Here is a 24,350-nt window from a genome sequence, read left to right as displayed (position 1 = left end):
CAATTTTTCAGAGACACAATAGCATCCTGGAAGGCAATGACCATGAGATGGTCAAGTTCAGGATCCTGACACAAGAAAGAAAGGAGAGCACCGAAATATGGACCTTAGACTTCAGAAAAGCAGACTTTGACTCCCTCAAGGAACTGATGGGCAGGATCCCCTGGGAAAATAACATGAGGAGGAAAGGAGTCCAGGAGAACTGGCTGTATTTTAAAGAATCCTTATTGAGGTTACAGGAACAAGCCATCCTGATGTGTAGAAAGAATAGTAAATATGACAGGTGACCAGCTTGGCTTAACAGTCAAATCCTTGCTGATCTTAAACACAAAAAAGAAGCTTACAAGAAGTGGAAGCTTGGACAAATGACCAGGGAGGAGTATAAAAATATTAACACGCCAAATAATAACCCTTAACTCCCCTCATTATTGCCACCCTCACGTATTGGAAATCCCCAAATCACCACGAGTGGCTTACAAATCGTGAGGAATTCGTTTCTTAAAATAAAACGTAATGTGGGTCCTCTGTACTTTCCCTTTCCGGTTTTCTGAACGCAGGAAAGCTAGAGACTATACCTTTCTAGTGAGCCCAGAGCCCAGAGAGCAGGAGCCCCGGCACCTGGGGCTGGCACCAGTGGGGTCCTAGGGTTGTGTGTTCCACACTTTTGATCTCACCCACAAGTATCAAGTGTGATTCCTCAGGCACTAGAACAGCCTTAACAAATGGAGTCGCACAGTCAGCCCCTTGGGCACTCCTGACTCTGTCTTTGCCACCCAGAGTGTGGTAGAAGCTGCTGTAACAGCAAACTCTGTACGTCCTTTAGGGCTAACCCTAGCCAAGACAGCCGGATCCCTTGCTTGGGCTTTAGAAGGCGTGCGTCTCCCCTGAAGTCCGAACAAACAGCGGGGGTGGGGGTGGGGGTGGGGGTGGGACAAGAGTTTTCTTCTGACAGGGATTTTATTCCATTTCCCCCAGAGCTCCAGCTGATGGGGCAAGTGTTTGTGCAGGTCTCTGCTCCTCGGTGGTGTGTGAGGGGGGCAACTCCAACCAAGTCTTTTGTCACGCAATGATCCACATGGGCTTGTCTGATGTCTCAGTGCAGTGGCCTTCTCTGCTGGAAAGGAGACGACGCTTCTTCTGGGTAAGCAGGCGTTCACACTTGGTAATGCTTCCTCCTACGGGTGGCCGGGGTGGCGGCCAAGGGGGTTGACAGCTTTCGTGCCAACGCTATGTGCACCTTACTCACATGGCTTACGCTATTATAGGTGAGCAAAATGCATGCAGCAAACTCACCTCCCGAGCTTGTCATAAAACTCTAAACACATTTTTTATTAACTCTAGATGCCTCTTTTAACAACCACTAACAAAAAAGGTGCGAAGAACCAGTTTCCAGCCATGCGTTTTGTCACGTTTCAGTAAGGCCTAGGGGCCTGGCATGAGCTGGCACACTGGTCTGCCGGTGTCAGAAAAGGAGGATCTTTCCCTCTCGTTAATCCCCAGGTGTTCTTGTCCTTGGGAAGCGTACTGGTTCAACTTTATTCCTAAATGATCTGGGGAAAAGGGGTAAACAGTAGAGGTGGTAAGACAAATGTGCAGTATGATAGAAAATTGCTCGAGATAGTTACGCCCCAGGCCAGACTGCGAAGAGCCACAAAGAGATCTCACACAAATGGTGACGGGACAACCAAATGGCAGATGAACGTCGGTGCTGTTAAGTGCAAAGTAATGCACATTGGGAAGACCATAATCGCCAACTCTCCATAAAACGATCGGGGTCTAAATTAGCTGTTTTACACTGGGAAAGAGAGCTTGGGAGTCGTTTGTGATAAGTTTCTCTAAAACATCCACTCAATGTGCAGCGGAGTGTTTGGGAATCCATTACGAAAAGGGATTAGAGAAAAAGACAGAAAATATCCTAGCGCCTCAATATAATCCAGTGGTAGCCACACATCTTGAACTACTTGCGCCAGATGTGGTCGCTCCTCATTCTCAAAAAAGCCTACATTGGAATGGGAACAGATTCGAAAAGGACACAAAGACGAAATGAGGGGATCTGGGCCAGAGTCCGTCTAAAGAAGAGATTAATTAAGATTGGGCTTTTTCAATCTTGGAAAAGAGACGACTTAAAGGGGGATACGACGGCGGTTGTAAAACCATGAGCGGTGTGGCAAAAGTAAAAAGGAAGAGTTATTTACTCCTTCTCATAACGCACGCACTAGGGGGTCACCACTATGACATTCATAGGCAAGCAGCTTTAAAGACAGACAGAAGGAAGTATTTCCTTCACGCGCACAACACAGTCAACCTGTGGAAACGCTTAGCCAGAGGATGTCGCGAAGGCCAAGACGAATAAAGGGTTGAAAAACGCACTAAGATTAAATTCATGGAGGGCTAGGTCCATCTAACGCGCGCTTCGCCAGCGTATCTCTCGCCCCCCTAAAAAAACCCCCCCTGTTTGCCAGACTGGGCATGGGGCGACAGGGGATCGGAGCAACTCGATGCATTCCCTGCTCTGGTCATTTCACTCTGGGGCCAACCTGGCGTTGGGCCGCTGTAGATAGACAGGGTGCTGGCTAGGTCTTTGACTTTGACGGTCCGCTGGGAAGATGGTAAATCAGACAGGACCCGTTCGAGAAACCTCCTTCATTTTTCCTTGCCATTGCTGACTGCTTTATGCATTTGCCTTTTCTTACTTTGCCATCAGAAGTGACTAAGACACCAGATTCTGGGTGCTAGCAGAGGGACCTGAACGAGCTCCTTCTTTTCGGCAGTTCAGTTGAACATGCCCCGGGCACAGCAGATTCTGGACGCTCATGCTGAAGTAACAGCCTAGCGCTCCAGCTTTATTTCTGTTTTGCTTAAGCTCTTTTTGGCCATCGATCTTTGGTCTGACACGTAGGATCCCTGCATTAGGAGCGATTGGCTACTTCATGAGACCATAAACCTTGGAAATCCCAATGAACCCTGAAGTCCGTAGAAGACCCCGAAAGGCGCCTTGGGGAGTGGAGTGCAAGCTGAGGAAGCGTCCTGCACAAGCTTGAACCTCTCCATTCTCGTTTTCCTGTCCTGAAGCGCAAAGCCGGGAAGCAGCTTCCGGGTACGGGAGGGGATGCATATGTGTGCAGCGGTTTAGACAGGAAACACAAGGAACTTGGACTGGTGTGGAGTGAAAGTGTAGCAATCTTCTGTATGCCTGAGGACTGCATGTTTGAGAGAGTTATGCGGACGTGGAGGCTCTGAAGTGGGCTTTTCAGAGGAATGTATGGAAAGGCCAAGCAGAAAGTGGATCCCAGGTTTTTAAAGAACTCCACTAACAAGCCCAAAAAGCTCAGTCTAGTTACTCATATTCAAAAAATTAGAATAAAGTTTACAGCAAGATCTCTCCCGAAATGAAGTCGAACCCTAAAGATTTCAGAACACAAACTGCTCTATAGGGAGCCAGAGGGAAGCAAGGAAAGTCAGCCTTGTCCCAGAGAAACCAGTACTATTGCTCTTTTCTGAAGGCAAGCATGATCTCCAACGGAAGGCACTGTTTCCCGGAGAAGGGTCCTGGAGAGGGTTTTCCCCTCGTTGGTGCAGGCCATCCACCTCCCCGAAAGGCGGGAAGCAGGCGATACCCGGGAAGAATTCTTCCAAAGGCGCGGACTGATGTAGCCGCGCCGATTTACGTTCCCGTGCAAGACCAGGCCCCGAGGGTTGGAGCGTTCTCTGAACAGTTCAGTCAAAACAAGCTCCGTCTGTCAGGGATGCGCAAAAGGGAAACACGCTCCTGGCGACGCGGCCACGCGCCCTAACCCCCCCCATGCGTAGCCTCAGGGCATTTGGGGAGGCGGTGGGCCTAAAGCGATGGAAAGACCTCCTCTCCGCACAGGGTTGTGACAAGCCTAGTCTCGGAGCACAGACAGGGTGGCCACCAAAAGACAGGAACAAGAGAGCCAAAACCCAATGGCGGCACCCAGGGCGGGGGTGAGGCCTGCTGTTGGAGAGGGGACCGGCAGGACAGGCGTTTTGGGCAGGCCCGTCCTCAGCGTCAACAGGACGGAGAGCCAAGAAGGGATGCGCCAGGCAAGACAGGCTACAAGCAGGGAAATAGAAGCCAGAGCAGGCATGGCAGGCCAGGCAAGCAAGGCAGCTTCCCTTAGAGCAAAAGAAGAATGGTCCAAGCCCCCGCCCCAGCCCCAGGCAGACTAGAGAGGCACATCAAGCTGCAGAAGACCAGGGAAGGTCAAGAAAGCACAGTAAAGTTTCAGAGCTGAGCTTTTTTCTCCTTGGGCCCATCATCAGGGGCAAAGAGAAAGGTGGCCAAGACTCCCAGGGCCTGAGAAAATAGAGCAGTAAAGAACACGAGGAAAAACTGCTTTTTGCTTTTGCCAAAGCAAACCCCAACAGCTGCCACGCTGCGACATGCATACCAGCCTACTAGCCAGACACTTCCCCAGGGCAAATTTATTTTGCTGTCTTTTCAACCGATCGCCGGGGAGGAGCGCTGAAGCAGTCCCGCCACTACACACTTTATGCAGTCGAGTTCCCCGCATTGGGGAAATCGCAGGGGTCAGCACACCGCAGTGCAATGGAGCGGCTCCCTGGGAAAAACCACCTTCCTGATCCATGGTATCTCCTGCCCCATGGTAAGTCATGAGCTCCTCTCGCCCAGCTCCTGCCCAGCCCCTCGCTCTCCCCAACGACCTTCTAAAGACACAGGGGCGACGCCCGCGCACCGACCCCCGGCCTCGCCCCAGGGCCCAACACGGAGTTCGCCGCCGGCCCCTACTGCCGATCAGCTGCCGCCCGCCGCGTCCCCGAGGGCCCTCCCTTCTCCACGCCGAGCTCCGGCGCCAAAGGCGGCCCTGCCTGGGCAGCCTGCCTCCGCTCCCACAAATGCTCATGCTCGCAACGAGGTCTGCATGCAACGCTAAACGCGGCTCCGCCCCTGCCGCTCCGGGGCCTCCCCTTGCCTGTCCCGGCCAGGGCTCTTGCGTGCCCTGGGAGTTGTAGGCGGGTCCCGTCCCAGGCATCCAGGCTATCAAAGAGACCACAGGACCGCCTGCTGCTGGGGAAAGAGTGCAGCTTTGCAAATTTTGCTTCTCTCTCTCCCCCAACAGCGGAAGTTGGTCAATACAAGAACCACCGTCCCTTGCCTGTCTCGCCGTCAATTTCTCCTCAGTGCAGAAGGTCGGGTGTGACAGCCATCTCTCCAGAAACTGGAAGGCCCACTCGATCCCTTTTGTTACCTGCCAAGTGAGGCTGAGTGCACTGGCAGGCAAGAGCGCCTTTGAAGAAAGCGGAAGACTGACAATGACCAGGGAGGAGTCTAAAAATATTGACTTCAGTGCAGGCAGGAGTGGGATAGAAAGGCAAAATCACACTTGGAGTTGCAGTTAGCAAAGAGATCTAAGAGTAACAAAGTAGGGTTTCTTCAGGTATATTAGAACAAGAAGAAATCAGGAAATGTGGGTCCCCTACTGAATGAGGGAGGCAACCTACGTGACAGGGATGTGGAAAAGCTAAGTACTCATGCTTTTTCGCCTCGTGTCTTCACGAACGTAGTTCCAGATATGCATGGGCAGCAACAGCATTGGGAGGGGTGACCAGCCCTCTGTGGAGAAAAATGATTCAGGATATTTAGAAAAAGCTGGACAAGCACGTCCATCGGGGCCGATGCTCTGCATCAAGGGTGCTAAAGGAGTTGGGATGGTGATTGGCAGAGCCATTGGCCATTATCTTTGAAAACTCATGTGAATCGGGGGAGGTCCCGGATGACTGAAAAAGCTAATGTAGTGTCCATCTTTAAAAAGGGGAAGAAAGATAGGAATCCTGGGAGCTACAGGCCAGTCAGCTCACCTCAGTCCTAAGAAAAATCATGCAGCAGTCTCCAAGGAATCAATTCTGAGCACTTAGAGGAGAGGAAAGTGATCAGGAACACTCAGCAGGATCACCAAGGGCAAGTCATGCTGACTAACCTAATTGCCTTCTATGAGAGATAACTGGTCTGTGATGAGGGGAAAAGCAGTGGACGTGTTATTCCTTGACTTTAGCAAGAGCTTTTGATATGGTATTCCTTGCGGGCAAGTTAAAGAAGTATTGGGCTGGACGAATGGACTATAGAGGTGAATGAAAGCTGGCTTGAATCGTCAGGTTCAGGGTAGTGATCAACGGCTCCATGTCTATTGGCACCAGTAATCAAGAGAGTGCCAAGGGCGTCCTGGGCCATTTTGTTAGTTCTTCATAATGATCTGAGATGTTGGACTGCACCTCTCAGCAAGGTTGCAGATGACACTAAACTGGGAAGAGTGGTAGATACGCTGGAGGTTAGAGATAGGATACAGAGGGACCTAGACAAATGAGGATTGGCAAAGAAATCTGATGAAGTTCAGCAAGGATGAGTACGAGTCCTGCACTTAGGACGGAAGAATCTCATGCACTGCTACCGACTAGGGACTCGAGTGGCTAGGCAGAACGTTCTGCAGGAAAAACCTAGCGGGTTACAGATGAACGAGAAGCTGGATATGGAGTGGACAGTGTGCCCTTGTTGGCAAAAGGCTAACGAGAATTTTGGGCTGTATAAGTAGAGGCATTGCCAGAGATCGAGGGACATGATCATTCCCTCTATTCTCAGTTGGTGAGGCCTCATCTTGAGTACTGTCAGTTTTGGGCCCACACTACAAGAAGGATGGGGAAAATTGAAAGAGTCCAGAGGGCACAAAATAATTAGGGGCTGGAGCATATGACTTATGAGGAGAGGCTGAGGGAACTGGGATTGTTTGTCTGCAGAGAGAAGAATGAGGGGGGATTGATAGCTGCTTTCAACTCTTGAAAGGGGGTTCCAGAAGATGGATTTGACCGTTTTTCAGTGGTAGCAGATGACAGAACAAAGATATGGTCTCCTTTCAGTGGGGGAGGTTTAGGTTGGTATAGAAAAAAGCCTTTTTCATGAGGAGGGTGGTGAAGCACTGGAATGGGTTACCTAGGGAGGTGGTGGAATCTCCTTCCTTAGAGAGTTTTAAGGTCAGGCTTGACAAAGTCCTATCTGGGATGATTTTAGTTTGGGATTGGTCTAGCTTTGAGCAGGGGGTTGGACTAAGATAGACCTCGTGAAGTCTTCCACCCATGATATTCTTATGATTATGATTCCAGACCGGTGTTGAAGGGTCATCTCACGTACTTAAAGTATAAAAATATTGCTCAGGCATGCAGGAGTGAAATCAGAAAGGCCAAATCACACTTGGAGTTGCAGTTAGCAAGAGATGCTAAGAGTAACAAGTAGGGTTTCTTCAGGTATATTAGCAACAAGAAGAAATCAAGGAAAGTGTGGGTCCCTTACTGAATGAGGGAGGCAACCTACTGACAGCGGATGTGGAAAAAGCTAATGTACTCAATGCTTTTTTCGCCTCTGTCTTCACGAACGTCAGTTCCAAGACTACTGCACTGGGCAGCACAGCATTGGGGAGGAGGTGACCAGCCCTCTGTGGAGAAAAAAATGATTCAGGACTATTTAGAAAAGTTGGACAAGCACAAGTCCATGGGGCTCGATGCTCTGCATCCAAGGGTGCTAAAGGAGTTGGTGAATGTGATTGCAGAGCCATTGGCCATTATCTTTGAAAACTCATGGTAATCGGGGGAGGTCCCGGATGACTGGAAAAAGGCTAATGTAGTGTCCATCTTTAAAAAGGGGAAGAAGATGGATCCAGGGAGCTACAGGCCAGTCAGCCTCACCTCAGTCCATAGAAAAATCATGCAGCAGTTTCTCAAGGAATCAATTCTGATGCACTTAGAGGAGAGGAAAGTGATCAGGAACACTCAGCATGGATTCACCAAGGGCAAGTCATGCCTGACTAACCTAATTGCCTTCTATGATGAGATAACTGGCTCTGTAGATGAGGGGAAAGCAGTGGACGTGTTATTCCTTGACTTTAGCAAAGCTTTTGATGGTATTCTTGCGGGCAAGTTAAAGAAGTATGGGCTGGACGAATGGACTATAAGGTGAATAGAAAGCTGGCTTGATCGTCAGGCTCAATGGGTAGTGATCAACGGCTCCATGTCTAGTTGGCAGCCAGTATCAAGTAGAGTGCCCCAAGGGTCAGTCCTGGGCCAATTTTGTTCAGTGTCTTCATTAATGATCTGGAAGATGGTATGGACTGCACCCTCAGCAAGGTTGCAGATGACACTAAACTGGGAAGAGTGGTAGATACGCTGGAGGTTAGAGATAGGATACAGAGGGACCTAGACAACTTGGAGGATTGGGCCAAAAGAAATCTGATGAGGTTCAGCAAGGATGAGTACAGAGTCCTGCACTTAGGACGGAAGAATCTCATGCACTGCTACAGACTAGGGACCGAGTGGCTAGGCAGAAGTTCTGCAGAAAAGAACCTAGCGGTTACAATGAACGAGAAGCTGGATATGAGTCAACAGTGTGCCCTTGTTGGCAAAAGGCTAACAGAATTTTGGGCTGTATAAGTAGAGGCATTGCCAGAAGATCGAGGGACATGATCATTCCCCTCTATTCTACATTGGTGAGGCCTCATCTTGAGTACTGTGTCCAGTTTTGGGCCCCACACTACAAGAAGGATGTGGAAAAATTGGAAAGAGTCCAGAGGAGGGCAACAAAAATAATTAGGGGGCTGGAGCATATGACTTATGAGGAGAGGCTGAGGGAACTGGGATTGTTTGTCTGCAGGAGAGAAGAATGAGGGGGGATTTGATAGCTGCTTTCAACTACCTGAAGGGGGGTTCCAAAGAAGATGGATTTTGACCGTTTTCAGTGGTAGCAGATGACAGAACAAAGAGTAATGGTCTCAACTTTCAGTGGGGGAGGTTTAGGTTGGATATTAGAAAAAACTTTTTCATGAGGAGGGTGGTGAAGCACTGGAATGGGTTACCTAGGGAGGTGGTGGAATCTCCTTCCTTAGAGTTTTTTAAGGTCAGGCTTGACAAAGTCCTATCTGGGATGATTTAGTTGGGAATTGGTCCTGCTTTGAGCAGGGGGTTGGACTAGATGACCTCGTGAAGTCCCTTCCAACCCTGATATTCTATGATTCTATGATTCCAGACCGGTGTTGAAGGGTCATCACGTACTTAAGCGGCCATCCTCCAGCAGGGTTGGGAGGAAGGTATTAACAAGAAATGTACATTTCATCAAAGGGATAATTCAAACCTCACATCCACAGTGGATTACATATTACCATGTCTCAACAAGGATGTTTCTAGCACAAGGAATTGGATTATAAAGAGGGAGGAGAACACTTGGCTTCACCTCTCCTCCTCCCATCTCTCTGTTCATAATATCAATAACTCAAAAAAGTGAACTGAGGAGGAGTGGTCCCACACTGAAAGGAGACCCACCCTGTGAAATTTACAAACCTTTGCTTTCAAGTTCATTTAGCTTAAGTTAGGAATTAGCTTGTGTATTACTCTTTTATTTTCTTTTGTAACCAATCCTGACTTTTATGCATCATCACTTGTAATCACTTAAAATCTATCTTTCTGTAGTGAATACACTGGTTAAGATAAAATAGTAAGATACATTTATTTGAATTAAAGCACTGTGGTAAACTCCATTTGGGATAACAAAGCTGGTGTATATATCATTTTCCTTTGATGGAATGGCAGACGTTCTGTTAACTTGCATTATTCAGTAACGTGCTGAACAGTACAAGATGCACATTTCTGGGGGAACAAAGCTGGAACTAAGAATTTGCAGTTATTGTCCTGTATGTAATTCATGAGTGACTGGTAAGAGTGCTCATGTACTTATCTGGGAGTGAATTTGCATGGTGAAGGCTGTGTGAGCAGGCCAGGAGTGGCTGTTCTGGAAATAAAGTGGTGTGAAAGGCACTCCAGCCTACAGAATTAAGGACACACAGCTGTTTAACCATCCAGATTGTACCCTGGGTAATGTCAAATAATTATTCCTTATTTTTAAGACAGACAAGGATGGAATGTAACCCGCTTCCATTGCATGAAAAATTGCACAATGAAAGCCTGATCCAGTATATTGAAGGCAATGGGAATTTTGCCAAGAACTTCAGATATAGATTGGATAGAACTAGGGGCGGGGGGAAAGCAAAGGCCCAGGGAGTCTACAGTAGCTAAAAAGGGGTAAGCATTATTGTTGTGATTTTTGTAAAGATGTTGATGGTCATCGTGTGTACATCTGTATAGCTATCTACAAACACACTTTACAAAGGTTAAGAATACAAAATTTGCTATTCATATGTTGTTACTTTTCAATCAATAAACCAGACCCCATAGCATTCACAGTAATATTTTTTTATTTTAATTAATTCTGTTTGATTTAGCAAGCTATAAATGTTAGAGTTTTAAATCTCCTGTTCTTTGTGAGATTTAACTAAACTTTAGGAACACGTTATCAATTGTATCTTTTCTTTGAGGCTTTCTGAGTGATGGATGGGTACCATATATATTCAATTCATTAATTGTTTCTTTAGGGAGAAGAAAGGGAAATTGAAACATTTAAACAGGTTGCTTTTTAATCTCCCTTCCCCCCCAAAATAGTTTATTAAAATAAAATGTTTCTTCGGCTCCTGATTTGAAAAAGGAAGGAGAGATAAAAAATCTAAACTAATTGTATTTCTTATTTGTAATGAACTATATCTCTCTGTCCTTTTATAATGCAGGAAAACGTCTTATGGTCTCCCTTTTTCTTTCCCTTTACATTTTTGACACCTATGTGAATTTGTCTCATTGTTTTGGGCTGTTTACTTCATACATTCTTTAATATAAATTCCTTTGGCATTTTGTTGGGCCTCTTCCCCGGGGGATTGAAGTTCTCTTTCTTTTTAATTAGATTGACCTTTTGGTTCACTTGGCCGCCCTCATAATGACTGAGAGCGGCTGTTCTCTTGGAAGGCAACTTGAAATGAGACTGAAAACAATTGTATGAAATAAAAATATTTTATACCACTATCCCTGTAATATAACTGCATAATCATTATTTTCATAGCACCTAACACAAAGAAATACTAGCTTCTGCAAATGTTGTGATGCTTTAATGAGGACAGGCTGTGTCTCATCTTCTAGAATGAAACTTTTATAGTGCACTTTGTGACTAATATCTTGAGAGTATATTTTTACTGTCCTGTAATGGCTTGCCTTTTCCATCCTTCCAAGTTACAAAGGGTAAACTTTAAGTAACTGTAAAGCTTAAAAGGTCCTTTGCTGCCATCCATTATGTAGTGTGTGTGTCTCTTATTTTTGCCAATTTTATGCAAGACTGCACACTTTAAGTTATGCTCTCCAGGTGATAAGAGTGCATTCAATGGACTGTTCGTGACACCAGAAGTGAGTACACATCCTTCGAAGAGTTTGAAAATGAATAGAAAGAGTTGTGTAATTGTCTTGAAAATGTATGGCAAGGCACAAAAACTACTTACCCACCTTTCACCCTGATAATGATGGAGAGGGGAGCAGGGGGGAACTACTTGCGCAGCAAAAATAATTACTCACCTTGGGCCAGTGAGTAAATAGGATTTTACAATGCTGATTTTACTGTGGATACATTGTGAGGTACTTCGATACTATTACATTCTGTGGGCCTGATTGTCCTTTTACTTTGACCAATGGACTTCAGATGAGTTACTCTTTATTTATACCAGTGTCATTGAGAGAAGAATTGGGCCCAGTGACTTCATAGCATAGAGTAACTCCTGAAAGTGTATCATAGGGTAGCATTGCATATTAAACAATATAGCTCAGTGGATGTTTGTGATATAAAATTTCAGTGGCATCATCATGAACTGTCATCATTTTGTTTATTAATATCACAAAGTCCCCTGAATGTTAGCTCATATTGTAGTATGCCTTGTAAGCAGGGGCCATATTAAACCATGTAGCTACAGAGTTTATCATAGAACTGGGACATGCGAGTCATCATTATTATAGAAGAAAATTCCATTGGACCATGCTACCTGTACTCTTGCTGGGAGCAGGAGTACAGGTAGTACTTTATTCTTTGAGAGGTCCCATTGTGATTAAAAACATTTCAACACATTTGAGATTTAAAAAAGCCTAAGGCACTAATATTTAAGTAATGCTGAGATCTAGATAAATAGGTGAAAAAACTTGGCCCAAGTAGAATATTGGTTTAGATCTCTGAGCCTCTCTGGTATGTCACCAGTATATACAGCCCTGGATGCTTAATTATGCTCTTGAAGGAGATCCACCCTATATCCCTGTTAACTGTGTAGTCCCTTAACTATTCAAAGGGGACTTCAGTAGCTGTATGTGATGCTGCCTCTCTAGTGTTCCAGTGTAGTAAATGTGATAAGTGTGTACTGCCATCTAAGTAGACCTGAAGAAAGAAGATCAAGTTTCAGGAAGGACTTCATCCTGTATAACACCAGGGGACTCAGTTATACAAGCTGAGTCCAGACTTTTATTTCTCAAACAGCCATCCGCATGTAACAATGGCTTCTCAGAATACTTAATGAAGTTCTCTTTCCTACAATTCTTCTGGCCATATCACCTATGTCTAATGAAATAGGTATCTCAATTAGTTGTGGAGGAAAGGACCAGCTTTAATTCTTTGCTTGCCCACAGTATCTGATTCTGTTTTAACTTTTGTTATCAGGAAAGTAAATATAACTGTCATAAAATGAATTTTTGTGATATTTTTTAAGTAGCACAAATTCACTTTCTAAATTATAAGCACCTATGTTTTGACGAATCCAGGTGTTTGGTACCTAAACTCTCCAGCATCCAGTCTCTGATTTGTAAACATAAGAACATCATTTGAACATACGTATGGAGCAGTAAGTACACAATCGGCAAGTACAAATATCAATTGCTCCTATTATTCAGCTTTTAGGCAACCAAAATTTCAGGAACCTGAAGCCTGGTGTCTACATTTTGCTACCAATAAATGCAAGTACCCATAATTAGAATCTAGATCTGAAAAAAATGGCCTAACATGTTTAGTACTGTATGTGGGCAGAGTCAGGATGAGCTCTACCCTGACATCTGGTGGTGAACTATGGGAAGTGTGGAAAGAATGTCGGGAAGTCATATATTTGCTTGGGCACACCCAGCAAGGCAGCCTGGGATGGTTATTTTGACAGATCTGGGATCCCCAAATTCTTTGTATTGGGGCAGGATAAATAAAGTGTTGCCACCTGATTATGTGAATGAGGAACTACGAGACTGCTTTATGACAGAGATGTCTCTATATAAATTAAATGACACTTGCTAGACAAGGGACATGGGTTCCAAAACCCAGTGAACTGAGAGAGGTTGGGGACTGGTATGTGTGTACCTGATTGTATGGGCCCCTTTTAGGGCCTGGAACACCAATTGCACATACTCCTTTCTCCACTGCTAAAGAGTAGAGCTAATTTTGATTCCATTAGGAGTCCATCTAGAGACTGCTGAGCTGAATTCATGTTGGGCCAATGGTGCACCAGCACCAGGGCTCCCCTACAAAGAGCTGAGCTGAGAATCACTGAGTGCTGTGTTAACTAGTGGGGGAGCCTGAAGACCTATCATTAAGCAACTGGCAGAGCGGAGCAGTTTGCAGTGTGTTGGAGCAGCCCATGGAACAGTGAGCAGAGTGAAGTGGTTTGCAGGGACAGCTGGAGGATTGGCACAGCTGGTGTGGTGGAGCAGGTCACGGTGAAGGCTGCAGCAGAACTCCACGGAGAGGCGGAACAGTTGGCCCTGGCCCACATAAGGTGCCCCTTAACACTCTGTGTGGACTTCCCCCCCCATTTCCACCCAGGCTAGGGGGGTAAAACTCTGCAGATAAACTCTTGAATTCTGGGGTGGCAATGACCAGAGACTTTTGGGTTATTGGACTTAAGACCTTAAGGGGAAAAGGACATTGCCAAACGTACTTGGAGGTGGAGTTTTTATTTATGGTTTGTGTTATAATCCTGTTTGTGGTGTTTCTCCAATGGGATGCCTCATTGTTTCCTTCCTTTATTAAAAGGATTTTGCTACACTCAGACTCCATGCTTGCGAGAGGGGAAGTATTGCCTCCTAGAGGTGCCCAGGGGGGTGTGATATGTAAGTGTCCCTGGTCACTGGGTGGGGGCATGAGCTGGTTATTCATTGTGTTATTGAAACGGAACCCCTGGATACTGAACCCGGCCCTTGTTGCTGCCAACTCAGAGGGGCAGAAGGGTTACATGTATAACAATTTTGGTTATATAATTTTTTTAAAAATGTTCATAGTTGTGATTTGGAGGAGATGCCCACTGCCAGCAATTGATTTTAGCTGGTGTGTGACAAAGTTTTACTTTTTATTCCTTTTTCTCTTCCACCTCTTTGGAATTCTTTCTAAATAAATTCCATAACGAAATTATCTGACATCAGTGAAAGAATGAGCAGGAAAATTATGCAAAGCTCATAAAAGCAGTGAAATAAATATGAATACCAATTGATAAAAATTAATGAAATAGAGAGGAAATGACAGAAAGGTAAAGAATTGTATGTAAAATTTCACTTTTGCTTAGAGATAAGCATATGTTTAAGTGCTATGCTTGAATAGAGGTGAGTAGTCCTGCTGAAGTTAATGGAACACACAAGTTTAAAGTTAAGTACAAGCTTGAGTGATTTGATGAGAGACTAAATAAGCTTTTTTGTGAGAGGGTAAAAGTAGATTTTTACGTATTAAAATGGTTTAGAACTGGTAATCTTCAATGTTTCTCAGTTATTTGGTATTTAATTCCAGGCTTCATAAGATATACAAAATGCTTTTTGTTCCATGTAAGGGATAAGAAGCTCTAGGAAGGAAATCATATAAGTTATGTATGACTTTCTGCACCGAAGACTAGTTGGCACTGTGAAATATCAGTGGTCTGAGAGAGCTGATCTTACAATACAAAGAAATTTACTTAGAAGGACATGGCCAGAAATCTTCTCTTCAGTAAAGAATTTTTTTTCCTGAAGAAGGTCTTTGAATAAACAGCCAAGTATCGTGAAAAGGCTAAATACCCTTTACTGCTCCTAAATATAAATATCAACAATTAACTGAACTGATCCTTAACTTTAGTCAATGCATCAAGGTACAGTTCACTCCAGCAAAATAGCTGATGCTTCCAGAATTACTTCAGAGTAACTGTAGCAAAAAGCTTAATTTGAAGTATCAGTTGTTATAGCAAACATTTATTTTATAGTAACTGGTATTTTTCCCTCCAGATGAGTGGACTTAGCCGTATTTATTCCTAATGACTCGCCACCTGTTGTGGGGAACTTTCTATTGTGGCCAGGACATGGCAGATGGGGTGTGGTTGAGCAGCGCTCCACTAAGCCAGACCGTCCACTGGCATAAGGTCCTAACTTGCTATACTCAGGTAGCATAGAGTACTGAGGCCAGTGACGCCAAGATTGTGCCACTGAAAAGATATTGTCCAACTTAACTTCTTAGAGATGCTGCAGATTATTATACACAACTCTGCATATCCACAGTTTCTGCAATGTAGACAGTATGTTTTCAGGCATAATATATAAATATGGGAGCTGAAAAAGCGAGAGTTAATACAGTATACAACCTTATCTATATGTTTGAGTGAAAGAAATTCATTTAAAATGACATTAAGATGAACCACACTGAATTATCTGGTAGATATGTCATATTGTACTCTGCAAGACAACTGACATCATGTGAAGCTTCTGACTTCAGCCAGTATTTCATATTTCTGTCATGAAGGATGTTTGGCCATTTCAGCAACTTCATATGCTCAAAAAATGGCAAATTTAAAACAATGACCTGTACAACAATTTTCAGCAGGTCATCATCATATACCACTCAAACTTCTTTCCTCTGATGTGGATTTCAGCATGAAAATCTACACTGCTGGTTCTGTGTAAAGTGGAAAAAAAATATCATTCTTTCCCTTCAGGCAGCTTGTCAAACTATCTACCATGCAGCTCCTGGGGCCATGTGAGCTCTATATAGCAAACACTCCATATAAAATTTTAAGTAGGGTTTGTTTCTATGGGGTTTGTGGAAGTGGTCTGTTCCTTGCATAGTGTTAATACCTGGTAAAATAGAGGCTTCTTGGTAGAAAAATTGATGTGAGATACTCCATAATTCAGTACACTCCTCTCCTAACTAGAATGTGTGAATATTTGCTGATAGCAGGTGGAGGGAAGAGGAATGTCATCTTCTTTAATGATCCCTCCAGTGGTGGTTGGATAGACCAGAGGGGTGATCATATCTAAAGATGGAGAGGTCAGGATGGGTTTTGTTTGAAAGGGCCCATGCAGCAGAAATAGCAGAGAAATGAAAGGCCTCTTAACTAAACTTTCCTCTAAACAGTTTAGATTAATTTTGAGGGATTAATAAAGATCTAGGACAGTTCTTTGTGTAACCAAACTAATAGACTATAAAGTGAATAGAAAGCTCGCTAGATTGTCGGGCTCAACAGGTAGCAATCAACGGCTCAATGTCTAGCTGGCATCCGGTATCAAGTTGAGTGCCCCAGGCACGTGTCCCACCAGAGTAATCCGCTGGTGGGCAGAGAAACAGTTTGTTTACTGCGGCCACTGGGGGCGGCCATGCAAATGTAAATAAATGGACCACAGGTTGCCCACAACTGCTTTAGTGTGTTGGATCCCAAGTATCTACACAGTTCCATAGAGGCAGGACTATGGCTTCCATGACTGCAAAGCTGGGCCTTTGGGCATCACCAATTCTTGTCTCTCTCAATGGCTTCCTGCACTGAGTTCAACCAAGCCAGACTCCTGTGAGAGACTTGTTCAATACCCCTTCAGGGTGCAATGCTTTCAGTAAGTATCTGCAGTGACAGAAGGCAGCATTTTCAAAATGAAGTAAAATTTTATTACTCACCTGACAAACAGCATCTGAAAAATCCTTAGGTCATCATAGAGAAGGTTAGATATAGTCCATACTGGCTAAAGCAGGAACCCCTCTCTGCTTCCTTTCTCTGTTTCTGTCCCTTTGATCTAGCTGTAACTGAGAGCCCTATCTCTATGAGATCAGCTCTTCACACAGCCTCCTGACACCTTTCCTTTTTGTTCTCCAGCTCATGGCCTTTGCTCTGCTTCCCTGCCCAGAGGTGGAGGGAATCTCTTTCTCTTGTCACTAGGTATGAATGTCCCAGCCATTGGGTTTTCCATCATCTCTTCCATGAATCTCTTGGTTCATATGTCAGTTTGTTAATGACTTCAATCTCCAACCAGGTGTCTATCTGAGTCCAACACTTCATCCCTTCCCTTTACACTCAGTGCAGAGCTGTGCAAAGCACAGAGAAACTGAGGTGTGTAAAGGACTCATAAAAATACTACTAAAATTTCCACATTAATCACAGGCATTGTAGCAATCCTTTCCATTATGATCAATTTTCAAAAGTGGCTTTTAATGCTATTTTAAAAATAGAAACATTAAAGTAGATAATGCAAATCCTGTCAATCATAATATCAAATGCTTATCTAGAGGCCAAATCCTGGAGCTACATCTATTTAGACCAGCTGAGGAGCTGGCCTGACATTTCTAACAATTTAATAAGCAACATTGATACAAGTACTGAACATGCTGAGTGAAATCCAACTGCACTCCACCTCCACTACGTTCAGTTTCCATTATAGTGTGCAATGTAGCAGAAGTCAAATGTAATGTATATGGTGTCATGAAATCAAGGGTTATTACTATTAAATGTAGAGCTGACTGTTTTCTGCTTCATTGGTGCAGTGAATTAATTGAAATTAACTGTATCTCAACATAAATTTTGCAGTGTCTTTGCTTCATTTTCTCTATTAATACTTGAATGAACCAAGAATTCATTAGGTACCAGCTGAATCACTCTAAACTCCTTGAAAGCAATCAAGTACATTTTGTGTGTTTTACATTCATTCCTCCTGATTGATATCAATTACAGGTATGTGCGATTTAATGCATATCACATTTCATATTACTGTCTTCCTTTGTACTTGTAATTTTGTGATTCTAATTACATGGATAAAATAATGTTGTCACTGGTTTGGTTTTTCAGTAGAGAAGGATGCAAACTATTAAACCCCAAATATTAACAGCCCTGAACCTGAAGAAGTCTGGGTTCAGCTACACTTTTCAGCTTGATCTCAGATCTTTCTTTCTTTCTTTCTTTCTAATCCCATTTAGCATCATATACAAAGAGGCAGATTTTACCATTGGCTTAAATAATACAGCGCACTAAAAACTGAACAAATATAGCAATGCAATATCTCAAACAATCTACCAAGTTGTTTTAAAAGTCTTTCACTTATATCATAGCCCTCCTTTCTCTAAGCATTTGTGCTCAATATCCTCCTCCCTTGAGTACTGAAAGGCTTTACAAAAAGCACACAACAAACATAAGAGATCTTAATTTTATGACGAGAGCTATCAGCGCTATTCTCTTACCTCATTTAGAAAGTTGAATTGCAGGAGATGTGAAATCCTGCAACACCACAAATGGTGGCCATCATTTGGAATTCATTCCAGCTGACGATAAGTCCTCTTGATTCTGTTTTTCAATTGTCCAAAGCTTGTTTTTTTTCCCCACAGAACATTTGTCTTTCTAACAGCCAGCTTTCCTCACTCACTATCTTACCAGCCACTTCAGCTTCATGACATCTGTCTGCTCAAGGAGAAGATGACTACAAATAGTCCTGGAGATAAACTTTGGCATTACTCACTGGTTCAAACTTCATAATGTTGATTATCTAGGAGTTATAATTGAATCCCTTAATGTTAGTCTAAGAAGAGATGTGGCTTACTTGGAATCACAAAAGTACAAGTAGAAAGGAAGCTGATATGAAATGTGATTAAATCTCACATGCCTGTATTTTATATCAGTCAGGAGGAAATAATGTAAAATGCACAACCTATTTCAATGCTTTAAAGGAGCTTAGAATGATTCAGTTGGTACTCAATGAGGGGTATGAAAATGGAAGGATAGTGAGTGTATGGTGACAATGTAGCAGAACCTTAAGAAAAAGATGGGTTGTTTTCAGCCTTTTTTAAAAAATGGGACTCATTTATGTAGCACCATACTGGAAGCTGAGGGTTCTGGAATCTCTGGGCTCCTGGTAGTACCTGAGAGAATGGCATGAGATCCAACAAAGAAAGATGTGAAGCCTACAGGAGAAGTGTGGGTTAAATTTGGGGGGAGAGGGAGAAATCTGGTTTCATAAAGAATTATATGGCCTGGGCTGCAGCTTTATGACCAGGTGGAAAAAACATCTTGGGGATGAACTGCCTTTTCAGATAACATAGTTTTCCTTTGATTTAGATTTAGAAGCATTCTTTGTCAGTTTTGTAAAGTATTGCATTTTTAAAAGTCTACTATTTAATGTATGCAGGAATATGAAGCATAACTAAATTGTGAGATTGTTATTGAAACATACTAACATACTTTATGTCCTGATATATCAGATGCCCCACAAAACTCTGCTTCTGCAATATAACAGTCAGTTCCATAAACACTAAGGCACAATGGGAAAAACAAGGATGAATTTTTGGTCCTATTTTCAAATGTCCTTCCTTGTCATTTTAATATTGGTATAAAATTCTAAAAAAATATAATGTGATTAGAGCTGTCAAGGGATTAAAAAATTAATTGTGATTAATCGTGCTGTTAAACAATAATATAATACCACTTATTTAAATATTTTTGGATGTTTTCTACATTTTCAAATAAATTGATTTCAATTACACGACAAAATACAGTGCTCACTTTATATTTATTTTTATTACAAATAAATATAAGAAAACAAAAGAAATAGTATCTTTCAATTCACCTAATACAAGTACTGTAGTGCAAGGTCTTTGTTATGAAAGTTGAACTTACAAATGTAGAATTATGAACAAAAAAACCGCTTTCAAAAATAAAACAATGTAAAACTTTAGACCCTACAAGTCCATTCAATCCTGCTTCAACCAATCACTCAGACAAACAAGTTTGATTTCAATTTGCAGGAGATAATGCCGCTTGCTTCTTGTTTACAATGTCACCTGAAAGTGAGAACAGGCGTTCATATGGCACTGTTGTAGCTGGCATTGCAAGACGTTTATGTGCCACATGTGCTACAGATTCATATGTCATATGCATCTTCAACCACCATTTCAGAGGACATGCGTCCTTGCTGATGACGGGTTCTGCTCAATAACGATCCAAAGCAGACGGGACTGATGCATGTTCATTTTCATCATTGGAGTCAGCAGCAGAAAGTTGATTTGTTTTGGTGGTTTGAGTTCTGTAGTTTCCACATCGGAGTGTTGCTCTTTTCAGACTTCTAAAATCATGCTCCGTACCTCGTCCTTTTCAGATTTTTGGAAGGCACTTCAGATTCTTAAGCCTTGGGTCAAGTGCTATATCTATTTTTAGAAATATCACATTGGTACCCTCTTTGCATTTTGTCAAATATGCTGTGAAAGTGTTCTTAAAATCAACATGTGCTGGGTCAGCATCTGAGACTGCTATACATTAAATATATGGCAGAATGAGGGTAAAACAGAAAAGGAGACATACAATACTTCCCCAAGGAGTTCAGTCACCAATTTAATTAATGCATTATTTTTTTAACGAGCATTTTCAGCATGGAAACATGTCCTCTGGAGTTGTGGCCGAAGCATGAAGAGGCATACGTGTTTAGTATATCTGGGAAGTAAATATCTTGCAGTGATAGCTGCAAAAGTGCCATGTTCTTACTCGCAGGTGAGTTAACTGTGATTAATCGACAGCCCTAAATATAATTTCTCTTATTATATTTGTAGCCTTCAAATGGGTGATGAAAGGTTTGGAGATGTTCATGTGAACAGTAGCACACACTGGACTTATTTCTCTTTGATCCCAACAATTAAAATGTTGGCAGCTTGAGTAAGCTTTTGCAAAAGCAAAATGAAGTGTTCTAGGAAATCTATATTTTGATAAGTGTTGTCATAGTTAGTATATCCAGATACATGGTTTTCTTCCCCCTCCCCTCCCTCAAAAAAAACAAAACAAACTAGCTGTGTATATCAGCTTTGGAAACAGCCCACAATGAATCCATAGTTTGTGAGCATAGATGAGAGTTTGCATTCCTTCAGCTATCTCATTAAAATCAGAGTCCCACAGGTTTCTAAAATTAGTCTGGACAGACTGAAAAACCAACCTAATAGCTTTCTTTGACAGGATAAAAAGTCTTGTGGATAGGGGGAAGTGGTAGATGTGGTATATCTTCACTTCAATAAGGTATGCAAGAATTGCTGTTAAACAAACTAGGGAAATTCAGCCTAGATGGTGCTACTATAAGATGGATGGATAACTGGTTAGAAAACTATTCCCACACAGTAGTTATCCGTGATTCACAGTCAAGCTGGAAGATCATATCGAGTGGAGTTCCCCAGGGATTAGTTCTGGACTAAGTTCCCTCTAAGCTGTGTGACTGCAGCGCCGCCCAGCAGTCTATCAAGTGCGTGCAATTCATGTGCCCCTCCCCCCAGGGAGCACTGCTCCTGCTCTCTGCCTTGGAGCCCCTGGCCAACTGCTTCTGGGAGCCTTCTGCTTGCTGTGCAGAGTGTGGAGGCGGGGGACAGAGAGAGGTGCGGATGTCAAGGTGTCCCCTTCCCCTTATACCCAATCACTGCAGAGTAAGAGGGGAGATGACAGGGCTCAGGAGTGGGATGGAGGAAACTTGCTGACAGCTGCTGCTGTGTCTGAACAAGCAGGCTGCAGACCACTGAGTGCCAAACAACGTAAAGGACAGTGTACTTAAAGGGGCAACATATGTCTCTCTCTCACACAGTGTGTATCTCTCTCTCTCTGTGTCTCTCTCTCTCCCTGTCCCTCTCTCTCTCTCTGTCTCACACACACACACTGTCTTTCACACTCACCTCCCAACACACACTTGTTATCAAAGTGTGTTATTTTAGTTGTTTGATTGGTCTATGCATTTTATAATTTTTATTCCTCTCTTACCCTTAAATTTAATTCTTTGAGTAGTGAGTTCTAAAATGCCTAACCTGTCCTGTCTGGAGTAATTATCACTATGTTAACTTTTAGAAAATATATATTCTATCTAGGGTTTTTTGTTTCTAATGGTAGTGCACATCCACACATTACCTTGATATGGTGCATGTAACAAAATTCATTCCGCACGTGGTTCTGGATCTCGTTCTGTGCAATATCTTCATCAACGATTTTGATAATGACATAGAGAGTACACTTATATAGTTTGCAGATAATACCAAGTTGGGAGGGTTTACAAGTGCTTTGAAGAATAAGATTAAAATTCACAATGATCTGGACAAACTGAAGAAATGGTCTGAAGTGAATAGGATGAAATTCAATAAAGACAAATGCAAAGTACTCCACATAGGAAGGACTAATCAGTTGCACACATATAAAATGGGAAATGATTGCCTAGGAAGGAGAACTGCAGAAAGGCATGTGGGGGTCATAGTAGATCACAGGCTAAATATTAGTCAACAGTGTAACACTGTTGCAAAAAACCCAAACATCATTCTTGGATGTATTAGCAGGAGTATTGTAAGCAAGATACAAGAAGAAACTTTTCTGCTCTCCTCCACACTGATTAAGCCTCAACTGGATTATTATGTCCAGTTCTGGGTGCCAGAACAAATTGGTCAAATTGGAGAAAGTCCACAGAAGATCAACAAAAATGATCAAAAGTCTAGAAAACATAACCTATGAGGGAAGATTGCAAAAAAAATGGGTTTGTTTAGTCTGGAGAAGAGAAGACCGAGAGGGGACATGATAACAGTTTTCAAGAACATAAAAAGTTGTTACAAGGAGGAGAGAGAAAATTTGTTTTTCTTAACCTCTGAGTATAGGACAAGAAGCAATGGACTTAAATTGCAGCAAGGGCAGATGAGGTTGGACATGAGGAAAAACTTCCTAACTGTCAGAGTAGTTAAGCACTGGAATAAATTGCCTAGGGAGGTTGTGGAATCCCTCCCTCATTGGGGATTTTTAAGAGCTGGTTGGACAAACACCTGTCAGGGGTGGTCTTCTAGATAATGCTTAGTCCTGCCTTGGGGACTGGACTAGAAGACCTATCCAGTCTATTCCAATCCTATGATTCTATGAAAATGCAGAACTGTGACTGAAAATGTCTCTGTATATTATCCATACATTCAAAAGAATTTTCAGGATTTTAAAAACAAAAACATAATAGTGCCAATCATATTAACAAATTAGAAAATTGACCTTTCAGATTCTTTTCATTGGGAAAATAATATACAATGTTGACATAACGCTCCCCAGTTACAAAGCTCTTATGGGAAGCATAAAGGCATAGAGCAAAAGTAAAGAATAGCAGTTGTATAACTCATCACCAAAGAATTTTCCCTGGTGCTCTCCTTGCATTTTGTTTGCCAAATCATATGTAATAGTTACAATTAAATAACTGAAAAGGTTACTCTAAATTATAGCTTCTAAGAGCATAAGAAAGGGGTCCATCTAGACCAATGGTCCAACAATGGCTAGTACCAGATGCTTCAGAGGGAATGAACAGAACAGGGAAATTATCAAGTGATGCATCCTCTGTTGTCCAGTCCCAGCTTCTGGCAGTCAGAGCATATATAACCCTCAGATTACTGATTGACTGTAGAAAATATTTTGCAAATAGAATGATTCTGTACTCTGTTACACCAGTGTCATGGCATTGATTTTTATGGCACTACACAGATTGTAAACTAATAACAGCATAGGGAATCAGGCCCACTATGTAGCCATTACATTGTTTAAATAGTGATGGAATAAACAACTCTTTAAAGTTAAGCACAGGCTGAAGTGTTTTGCTGAACTGGTGAGTGGCAGAGTATATATTCTACACTGGATCTAAATGGTTAACTAGAGTTTGAGAGCTCAGTTAAAGCACCTGGTTATACCTGGAGGGTGGCCGGAATCAACTGAAGTTGTAGCTCAGCTGAAGGAGGAGATCATAAACTGAAGAAGTCCAGATGAGAAGGCGGCTTCCGCAAGAGAGAAGAATTCTGCAGTCACTCTGGTTGCTAGGGTGTAGAGAAAAGGTCTAAAGAGAGGAAAATGTATAGTAAGTCCAGGGAGGGGCTGTAGGAAAGGGTCTGAAGGAAGACCAAGGAAGGAAGAAGTCCCAGAAGGCACTGAGGAGGCATAGGAGCAGACCTTATCTATTTGTCACCGGGTCCGCCTTGACCCTCCACCAGACTGGAACCCCAAGGAGATGGAGTGCCTGGACACAGGAAAAGGTGATGCAGAAGCACCCTCCTACAAGGAGAAGGAAGACTGTTAAATTGGAGCGATGGCTCCAGGGAAAAAGCTGTGGGAAGTGAGCCATTGTAAAAGAGTGGGAGGACAACCCAAAAGAGCCCAGAAAGGGGTGAAGAGTCTGCAGAGGCTTGAGCCTGGGTAGAGATAAAGAGTTACGTTTGGATT

The 24,350-nt window shown here is 43.0% G+C and overlaps 1 long non-coding RNA gene and 1 other non-coding gene across 2 annotated transcripts in view; one reads left to right on the top strand and one right to left on the bottom strand.

Annotated features, from left to right (window-relative positions):
* The window catches only part of LOC142046662 (uncharacterized), a 29,827-nt gene that overhangs the window by 2,295 nt on the left and 3,182 nt on the right, over window positions 1-24,350 (top strand). The window lies entirely within an intron of this gene.
* LOC116831736 (U1 spliceosomal RNA) lies at window positions 4,474-4,633 on the bottom strand. The gene has a single exon (XR_004375282.2). It is a non-coding gene; the product is annotated as a U1 spliceosomal RNA (small nuclear RNA).

Source organism: Chelonoidis abingdonii, chromosome 4 (assembly GCF_003597395.2).
Source record: "Chelonoidis abingdonii isolate Lonesome George chromosome 4, CheloAbing_2.0, whole genome shotgun sequence".
Lineage (NCBI taxonomy): Eukaryota > Metazoa > Chordata > Testudines > Testudinidae > Chelonoidis > Chelonoidis abingdonii.
This window is presented reverse-complemented; position numbering and strand designations above follow the sequence as displayed.